Source organism: Echinops telfairi, unplaced genomic scaffold, assembly GCF_000313985.2.
Source record: "Echinops telfairi isolate 266 unplaced genomic scaffold, ASM31398v2 ScPeMD7_7424;HRSCAF=8462, whole genome shotgun sequence".
NCBI classification, from domain to species: Eukaryota; Metazoa; Chordata; class Mammalia; order Afrosoricida; family Tenrecidae; genus Echinops; species Echinops telfairi.
This window is the reverse complement of record NW_022111324.1, coordinates 92,541,716-92,552,318: the sequence shown is the minus strand read 5'-3', so window position 1 is coordinate 92,552,318 and position 10,603 is coordinate 92,541,716.

The window sequence follows — 10,603 nt, the reverse complement described above, 5'->3', positions numbered from 1 at the left end:
CGCCCCTATAAAATGATTTAAAAAAAAAAAGAAAAGAAAAGAAACTAAATGTCCATAAAATAATGATGGCAACATATGTACAAATATACTTGATACAATTGATGTATGGATTGTTATAAGAGCTCAAAGAGCCTCCAATAAAATGATCTTTTAATAAAATGTATATATAATAAAATAAAATACACTATGTCATTAAAAAAACAACAACAGCAAATAGAAATCCAGCTCATATTACTCCAGATTAATACTAAAAAGTCAGAAATAGATAACACATTAGAAGGGAAAAGAAGTAGAGTTGAATAAATGAAAGAGATAATTAGTAAACCTGAAGACAGATTTGTTAGATGAACAATCACAAAAGAGAACAACAAAAGGAACGAAAATAAAAAGACCCTAAGAATTACTGGAGCTCCAAAACGTGGAATAAGTTATGTGTCATAGGAATTCCAGAACAGAAGAACCAACCAAACAAAAATGAATCTATGCAGTCAAAAAGCTCAACAAAGCACAAGTAAGACCGACCACGAAATCAAATCACCCAGACATAACATGATCAAACTTTTCAAAACCAAAGACATTGAAAGAATACTTAGATCATCTTGGGAAAAAATGAAAAATTTCTAACAAAGAAGAACCAATCAAAATAAACTCTGATTTCTTGGCAAAAACTAGGCAAGCAAAAAGGCAATAAAATCATGAGAGAAAGATTTTTTTAAATGCTATCCAAGAACCATATAATGAGGAAATGTGTTCCTTAATTATGGTGGTGATTTCCAGATAAACAGAAATTAAGGTAATTTGTAAAAACCAGACAAACATTACAATAAATGATAGAATCATTCAGACAGAGAACTAACAGCAGACAACAATCTGAGATTAAGACATGATAATATCACTGGAAATCAACCCACATACAGAAGAACCAAAGATAAAATGAACCTACAAATGGTGAGAACTACAAAGCAAAAAGAGGGAACAATGGTACAATTATAGAACTTTCAAATGGGCATAGTTAGTAAGATGAACTGTGGAAGATAAAAATAAATTACACAGCAATCACAGAAAAAACAGACCTCACCAAAATAAAAAGAAAATAATAAAGATTTAGTAGATAAAAAAACAACCAAAGAAAATCTGCAAAGTACAAGGAACTCAGCATAGAAAAATGCATATATAGGACAAATAAACCATCAGGACCTCAGACATAATAATAGCAAATTTATAACAAATTATACTGAATGTCCTATAGAAAATTACATTAAATGTAAATAAATTAAATACACCGGTAAAAAGACAGAGTAGCAAATGGGTAAAAAAATATGACCCAGCAATAGACTGCGTCTAAGAGACACACCATATACACAAATAAAAAATAAGGTAAAAACCAAATGGAAAAAACATATACCAAGCAATTGGCAACTAAAACAAGAGCAAGAGTGCAATATAATTCTTGATAAAGCAGATTGTATGGCAAAATAGCAAACAAGATAAAGAAAGATATTATACAATAATTAAATTAAAAAGAGAACTAACTATAATCATTATATGCACACAATGAACAAGCCTAAAATACATAAATCAACTTTTAACAGAATAAAAAAGAGAAATAGACAATGCTCAACAATAATGTTCTTAGGGGTCATCTTGTTGGCTCTAACCCACAGTGACCCCATGTACAAAGGATCAAAACCCTGCCCCGTCTTGTGCCATCTTCCCAATCGTTCCTATGCCGGAGCCCATTAATATAGACACTGTTCTAATCCATCTCGTGGAGGGGTTAACTCTTTTTCACTGCCTCTCCCACTTTACCCAGCATGAAGTCACTCTCTAAGGTAGTGTTCTCATCCTTTCTAATGCCACAACCCTTTAATACAGTTCCTCATGTTGTGGTGACCCCCCAACCATAAAATTATTTTCGTTGTTACTTCATAACTGTAATTTTGCTACTGTTCTGAATTGTCACATGAATATCTGATATGCAGGATGCATTTTCATTGTTGCAAGTTGAACATCATTAAAGCATAGTGATGAATCACAAAAACAATATGTAATGATATATTGTGAAATATTTATTTCTAATGACAAATAAATGAAATTTTGTCTTGAAGCATGTGTAGCATGGGTAACAGTCTTCACACCGGGTACTTTTTGTGGGCGGACCTGCCTGGAGACGAATAGAGGAGCAGTGTCTCGGTTCCTAAGACCATCAGAAATACAGTATGTGTTGTCTCCTGACAACATGTCCAAAGTATGTAAGATGAAATCTTGCCGTACTTGCCTCTAGGAGCACTCTGTCTGTACTTCTCCCAAAACAAATCGGGTTGTCCTTCCTTCTCCAGCACTACAATTCAAATGCATCGATTCTTCTTCAGCCTTCCCTGTTCAATGCCCAATTTTCACATGCATCTGAGGTCATTCAAAATTCCATACCTTGGATCAGGTCCACTTCAGTCCTCAAGGTAACACCCTTGCTTTTCAATACTCTAACGAGGTCTTGTGCAACAGAATCACCTAATGCAATGCGCTTTTTTATCTTTCTGACTGCTCCTTGTGTGAGCATTGACTGTGGTCTAAGAAAGACAAAATCCCTTACAACTTCACCCTTTTTTCCATTTATCACGATGTGCCAGTTGTGAGGATTTGGGTCTTCTTTCTATTGAGTCGTATGGATATACTGCCGGCTGCAATCCTTGATCTTCATCAGCAAGTGCTTCAAGTCCTCCTCCTCACGTTCAGCATGCAAAGCTGTGTCAGATGCATATTTCAGGTTGTAACAAACCTTCCTCTAATCCTGGTGCTGCATTCTTCTTCATATAATTCAGCCTCTCTGATGATTTGTTCCGCTTAAAGATTGGCTAAGGATGGTGAGAGGATACTGCCGTGACACACACCTTTATTGATTTTAGACCGTGCAGCAGTCCTTTGTTCTGTTTGTACAACTGCCTCTTAATCCATACACAAGTTCTGCAGGAGCACAATGAGGTGTCCAGGAGCTCCTATTCATCTCGAGGTTACCCACAATTTGTTATGAGCTACACAGTCGAACGCCTTTGCATAGTCAATAAAACATCTTCCTTATATTCTCTGCTTTGAGCCAAGATGCATCTTACTTTAGCAATGCTATCTCTTGTTCCACATCTTCTGTATCCGGCCTGAACCTCTAGTAGCTGCCTGTCAATGTACTACTGCAACCGTTCCTGGAGGATCTTCAGCAAAATTTTACTTGTATGTAATATCAATGATATTGTTCTAGAGTTTGAGCATTCTGTTGGGTCACCTTTGGAATTCTTTGGAAATAGGTAAAATATGGACCTCTTTCAGTCAGTTGGCCAAGAAGCTGTTTTCCAAATTTCCTGGCATAGAGGAGTGTCTCCTCAGGTTGTTGAAATATTTCCATTTGTATTAATCAATTCCTGGAGTCTCAGTTTTGACTAATGCTTTCATTGCAGCTTGAACTTCTTCCTTTAGCACCATTGGTTCTTGCTCATATGCTACCCTCTGAAATGGTGGAATGTTGACTAGCTCTGTTTGATACAGTGACTCTATGGATTCTTTCCATCTTTTGATGCTTCCTGAATCAATATTTTGCCCATAGAATCTTTCAATATTGCAACTCATGTCTTGATGTTTTTTCTCGAGTTCTTTCAGTTTAAGATATGCTGTGTTCTTCCTTTTTGTTTTTTCACTTCTAGTTCTTTGCACATTTTATTATAATGTTTTATTTATTCTCTAGCTACCCTTTGAAAATTTCTGTTCAGCTCTTTGACTCTATTATTTTTTTCATTTAAGAGCAAGTTTCAGAGTCTCTTCTGACATTCATACTGATCTTTTCTTTCTCTACTGTCTTTGTAATGACCTTTTTCTTTCTTCATGAATGATATGTCCTCCCCCAGTTCATCTGGTCCTTTAGCATTAATATTCAATGCTTATGATGAAGGCAGAACAACTAAAAAGAAATTCAATACAGTTACAGATCTCAATAACACAATCAACCTACTTGACACATGTGTACATAATAGTTTACCCAACAAAACAGCTTTGTTTTTTCCCCAGAACACATGAAACATTCTCCACACTAGCCCATATTTTACACCACAGACCAAACCATAATACGTTTACAGACACCAATATACTCTAAAATATTCTACGATCCTTAAGCTATAAAATAAGAAATAAACAAAAGAAATATCAAAGGGAAAAATCAAGGATGTGGAAATTGAATAACATCCTGCTTAACGAAAATCAATACCAGAAGAAATAAACATTTCTTTAACAAAATGAGAATAAAATCACAACACACCAAAACTTTGGGATACAGCAAAATCAATACTCAGAGTATGATTTTCAGCAATAAACATGCATCAAAAACAGAGAAAGAGAGGATGTTGTAGGCTTCATAGACACTAGTCAGGCTCTGTACCGTGTTGCTTGGCAGACTGGATTAGCAGATTGGATGACCTTGAAGCATGGATTTATCTTCTTGGTATTTATCCTCATAGTTGTGAATTCTTACCATATTTGTCCTTTTGTGATTAACTGACTTTACTCAGCATGATGGTTTCCACATCTTTCTAGGTCATGGTCATAGCTTTTTTTATAGGTATTCAAAGTATTCTGTTGTGTGTATATACAAATGTTTTTATCCATTCTTCTACTGATGGAGATCTGGGCTGTTTCTGGTTTCTTTCTGTTGTGAACTGTGCTGCAATGAACATGGGCGAGCATAGGACCACTCGTACTCTGTCTCTTATTTCTTTGGGGTAGATGCTCAGCACTGTAGCCTGTCAACTTAAGATCAAAACGACCTGGTGTATGAAGAAGCAAAAGACAGCTATTCTAAAAATGCAGAATTGGCAGTAGGTGGATTACCAGATATTTACTACTTCAATGCCCCACTTGCTTTATCAAGATATGTGTTAATCTCATAGACCTTGTTCTGCCATTATCATTGAATATTATTGTAAGTTTTGCCTTACCACCCCCCGACTGTATGTGTAAATAGTGTCCAGTCATGGAAGGACTTAATCTGTACAAGACAACCATCCATGTATTGTGCTTTGTAGTCAACCTACACTTGCTTAATCTCCTTTTGTAAATTGTGTTTTAAACATATTACCATGGGTACATTAATGACACTATCAATAGAATGACCTTATGTTCCAGGGAAATTCTTGATAATGTTCTCTAACATAAAATTACAAAGATGTCTCCAACGTGGACCAGAGACATATATAAACCATAGATATATGAATGGATTGTGGGCTCACACTTAATCCAAGCCCCAATCTAAAAGCAATTAGTTCTTACAACATGATCCTGCTCAATGCACAGCCTCATGTAGAGATCACAAAAGTTATGGGAGCTACAACAAAATGTGTTGAAGAAATTAGATGGCGTCTGGTTATTAGAAAAAATAGCGTTTGAGGTCTTAAAGGCTTGCTTTCAAACAAGCAGCTATCTAAGTGAGACATCAACTAAGCCAATATGTAAGATGCACACTAGCATATGGGAATACAAGGACTGTAAATAATATAATCTGAATCAAAATTAGGGAATGGTACAGCACTTAAGTTGTGAATACCTGGTTTGCAGAGGCTATGGATGACAGTGGAAGCCCAAAATCCATTTGTAGGATCTGCACATATATTACCCTCTGGTGATTTCTTTCTGACTATAATCAAGGGGTGGGAATAACTCAGTGATGAGACAAAGGGTACTGAGAAAATAGAACATCTGATTTGAATGGTTAAAATGTAACATCTGATTTGATTACTTTTTTGACATATCTAAAATTACTAGCAGTTAAAAAAAAAAGTGAAGGGGAAATACATGTAAGTGAAGCTTCTGACAACTTCCTTCTAAACATAGACCAGAGATGTGAATAGCCTTGCTATCACACAGAAAGTATTAGAAAGTGGTTTATGACAGATGTAATTAGTTACAATTTAGTACCTTATTATTTGATCTCCCCTTTGGTTGACTTTAAGGTTGTTCTACTTTCTAGTATTTTCTGTTTTCTCTCCAACTTGGGATTTTCTGTTTTTTGACTATTTGTCTAGTTTTCTGTTTTTCAGTATGTGAAACCCAGGATGGGGGAATCTATAGAGGCAGTAATTAGATTATGGGTTCTTTGGGGCTACAGTGGGGGAGGCTGGGGGGAATAAGTAGTTAATAACAAGGAGTACAAGAAGGAAGAAAATATTCTAAAATTGGTTAGGGTGGTAATTGTACAATATTTACTGATATGACTGAACTATTGAATTTTATGATGTTTGGATGTGTCCCAATAAAATTGTTTATATTTTTAAAAAGACAAAAGAAAAACAACAACTTTGGATGCTGGCTTGTACAGTTGCCAAATAAACATTTATATGTTCATGTATCTGAAGTTCACTTTTTGAACTATTAGGATAAATTAGCCCTTCCCATATTAATGACAATGACTTCTTCTTTAGAACAAATTTGCAGATGATTTTTTTCTATGATAAAAATCTGTGAATTTCACTTCAGAGGACAGCACTGAAGCTACAGCACAGGGAGAGGGACATGTCTGATCAGAGCACACAGGAGCAAATGAAGGGGTGAAAGAAAGAGTGGAACACATCCTGGCCAACCAAGCTCTGAGGGCAATATTCCCACTCAGAGCAGCCAACGCACAGAGAGGACCACAGGACTGGCCCCACTATGAGACATGATGTATCTCGTGACCCATAGTGCTATTGGGGACAACTCTGGAGACACAGTGTGGAAATTGAGCCCCATCTGACCCCACCACTCTGAGGCAAAACACCAAGGGTGTGCAACAGAAAAGCAAGGGGAACAGAACAACAAAGTCCCCAGGTAATATCAAAAATAGATTTTGGGGCCAGGGCATGGCATTCCATCAGACTCCATTGGAAAACACTCCTAAAGCTCAGCAAACAGACCTTGAACTATTTACAGGCTTTTCTCTTTTTTGTTGTTGTTTTGTTTTCTTTTGTTGCTTTGTTTTGCTCTGTCTTGTTTTTTGTACATATTATTATCTCTATAGGTCTATCTAGAAAAGATAGGTAGGATAAACAATCTGGAGAAGAAAACAATGGGACTGACAGTTCTGGGGGGACATGGGAGATGGGGAGGGGGAGGAAAGGAAGTGGTTATTAACCAACCCAGGGACAAGGGAACAACAAGTGATCCAAAATTGATGACAAGGAGGGTGTAGGAGTCCTGGTAGGGCTTGATCAAGGGCAATGTAAACTAGAAGAATTATTGAAACCCAAATGAAGGGTGTACATGATAGTGGGACAAGAGGAGAGTAAAAGAAAATAGAGGAAAGAACTAAGAGGCAAAGGGCATTTATAGTGGTCTAACTACAGGAATGTACATATATAAACATATTTATAACAATGGGGAAATAGATCTATGTGCATATATTTATAGGTTTAGTATCAACATAGCAGAAGGACATTGGACTTCTACTCAAGTACTCCCTCAATGCAATAACACTTTGTTCTATTAAACTGGCATTCTATGATGCTCACCTTCCCGACATGATTGCTGAAGACAAAGAGGGTGCATAAGTAAATGTGGTGAAGAAAACTGATGGTGCCAGGCTATAAAAAGATATAGGCTTTGGGATCTTAAAGGCTTGAAGGTAAACAAGTGGCTATCTATCAGAGAAGCAACAAAGCCCACATGGAAGAAGCACACCAGCCTGTGTGATCACACGGTGTCAATATGATCAGGTATCAGGGATCAAAGAACAAAAAAATAATATCATTGTGAATGAGGGAGAGTGTGGAGTGGAGACCCACAGCCGTTCTGTAGGTAACTGGACATCCCCTGAAAGAAAGGTTGTAGGGAGGAGCTGAACCACGCAGGGTGCAGTATATCACTGATGAAACTTACAACTTGCCTCTAGTTCTTTAATGTTTCCCCCCCCCCCATTATCATGATCCCAACTCTAGCTTATAAATCTGTCTAGATTAGAGCATGCACACTGGTACAGATAAGAGCTGGAAACAGGAAATCCAGCACAGATAAATCCCGCAGGACCAATAATGAGAGTAGAGATACCAAGAGGGTAAGGGGAAAGTGGGGGAGAAAAGGGGAACCAATCACAATAATCTACATATAACCCCCTCCCTGGGGGACGGATAATAGAAAAGTGGGTGAAGGGAGACATTGAACAGTGTAAGACATGAACAAATAATAATAATTTATAATTTATCAGGGGTTCGTGGGGGAGGGAGGGAAAAATGAGGAGCTGATACCAAGGACTCAAGTAGAAAGAAAATGTTTTGAGAATGATAATGGCAACAAATGTACAACTGTGCTTGACACAATGGTTGTGTATGGGTTGTGAGAAGAATTGTACGAGCCCCTGATGTAATGGTTTTAAAACAATTTGTGAATTTTTGATACCTGCATTAGTCTGGGTTGACTAGAGAAACAAATCAGACACTTATATGTGTACAAGAAAGATCTTTGTATCAAAGAGTAATTGTACATTAACAAAACATCCCAGCCCAGGCCAGATCAAGTTCATAAGTCCAATATTAGCCCATATGTCCGATTCCAGTCAATAAATTTCTCTTCAGACTCCTGCAACACATGCAATGATGCTGAGTGGGTGGCCCTATGGCCCAGCAAAGCAGGTCCCAGGTAGCCTCATTTTCCAGGACTGAGGGAAAAATCTACCAATCAGAATATTTTTTTCCTCCCATCTTCTCCCTAAACAACAGACGTCTTGTTCTTTCCTCAATTTGCCATTTCCAGACATTTCTTCTGTTTTCTTTCAAGTTACTTTTTCTTTTCTTCTCTCCTTTTCTCTTTTTTCCTAACCCTTTTTTCTTTCCTCCTCATTCTTCCCCTTCCCCTTTGCTGTTTGGTGGTTTCTATTATTCTTTTCTGGTGGCACTTGACACAATCAACTACCCCCACAATACCCAGGAGACTTCCAACACAAACAGCTACACCAAGATGTCATGGACATCACAGTCAATGTTAGGACACACATGAAAAAAAACCCAAAATAAAGAAAACTAAGCACAGGCAAGTGAATAGCACCTATATCTAAAGGAACTTTTTGATGAAGAAAAGATCCTGTAATTACCAGAAAACCAGTTCAGAATGATGTCCAGGTACTCTCAATGGATGGAAAAGAGTGAAGAACACAACACATACACACACACACACACACACACGCACACACACACACACAGAGAACAGCTAGGAACCTTATACATAACAGAAATCCAGAAAATTAATAATAAGATAACAGAAGTAGGCAAAACTTTAAAGACCATAGGAATAAGTTCTCTACTACAATCCATGAGCAGAACAATCAGCAAAAGGAACAAAGGAGTGTAGGGAAAACCTAAGAACACTGTGGGACATCATCAAGACGAACAATGTATGTCTCATGATCCCAGAGCCTCTAGAGAAAAGAGCACAAAAGATCCTGAAAGAGCACTTCTCTCACAGCAGGACAGAGGATAAAAGAACACTCCGAGGAGCTCAGAGAACCCCCGACATAAAACACCATGACATAGTCAAACTTTCCAATACCAAGGACAAAAACAGCACTCTGAGAGCAGCTAAGAAAAACGAATAGTCACGGACAAAAGAAAACCAATCAGAATAAGTTCAGATTTTTTCAGGAGAAACCACACAGTCAAGCAGACATGGAATGACACACATACAATTTTGAAAGAAAAAAACTGCCAACCAAGAATCTTATGTGCAGCAAAATTATCACACCATTAATAGGGGAAAATAGGGTATTTCAAGAAAGGTGACAAGAAATAAATTTGTAAAAAGAAGATTAGCTTTACATAAACAACTAAGGGGACTATTCTGGGTAGATAATCAACAACAGCAGCAGACAAACATGAGATCAACATACAAGACAATACCACACAGGAATCAATACACTTAAAACATTAATCAAAATAGCACAGAAATATAAGAACAAAGAAACCAATAGCAACACACACACCAAAACAAAAACAAAGATAAAAACCACACATGACAATGCCAGCAACAAATCCATACATATAAATAACAACATTGAATGTTAATGAATTAAGCACACAGTGAAGACAGAGTAGCAGGCTAGATAAGAAAAGCAGACCCATCCCTATACTGTGTACAAGAAACAAATCATATACACAAACATAAAAACATACTAAAAATCAAATGATGTAAAAATACATCAAAGTAATGACAACAGAAACTGCAGGAGTGGCTATATTAATCTCCAATACAGCAAATCAATCTTCAAGACAAAATCCATGATCAGACAAAAAGGGCAACACATAATGATTGAAGGATATAGAACTAAAAGACATAACCACAATAAACATATGCACCCAAGAAAGATCATTAAAATATATTCTTATAGAACTGATGAGAGAAATAAATAATAGAACAATAATAAGGGACTTCAATACATCCCATTTGAGGAAAATCAGATAATCAGGAAAGAAATTCATTAGACATAGAAGAATTAAACAACACAATTAACCACTTGATCTCTTAGACATATATCCCTAGTACTCCACTCAGCAACAACATGGTGTACACTCATTTTGAGTACACATGGGATACTTTCTACAATTGT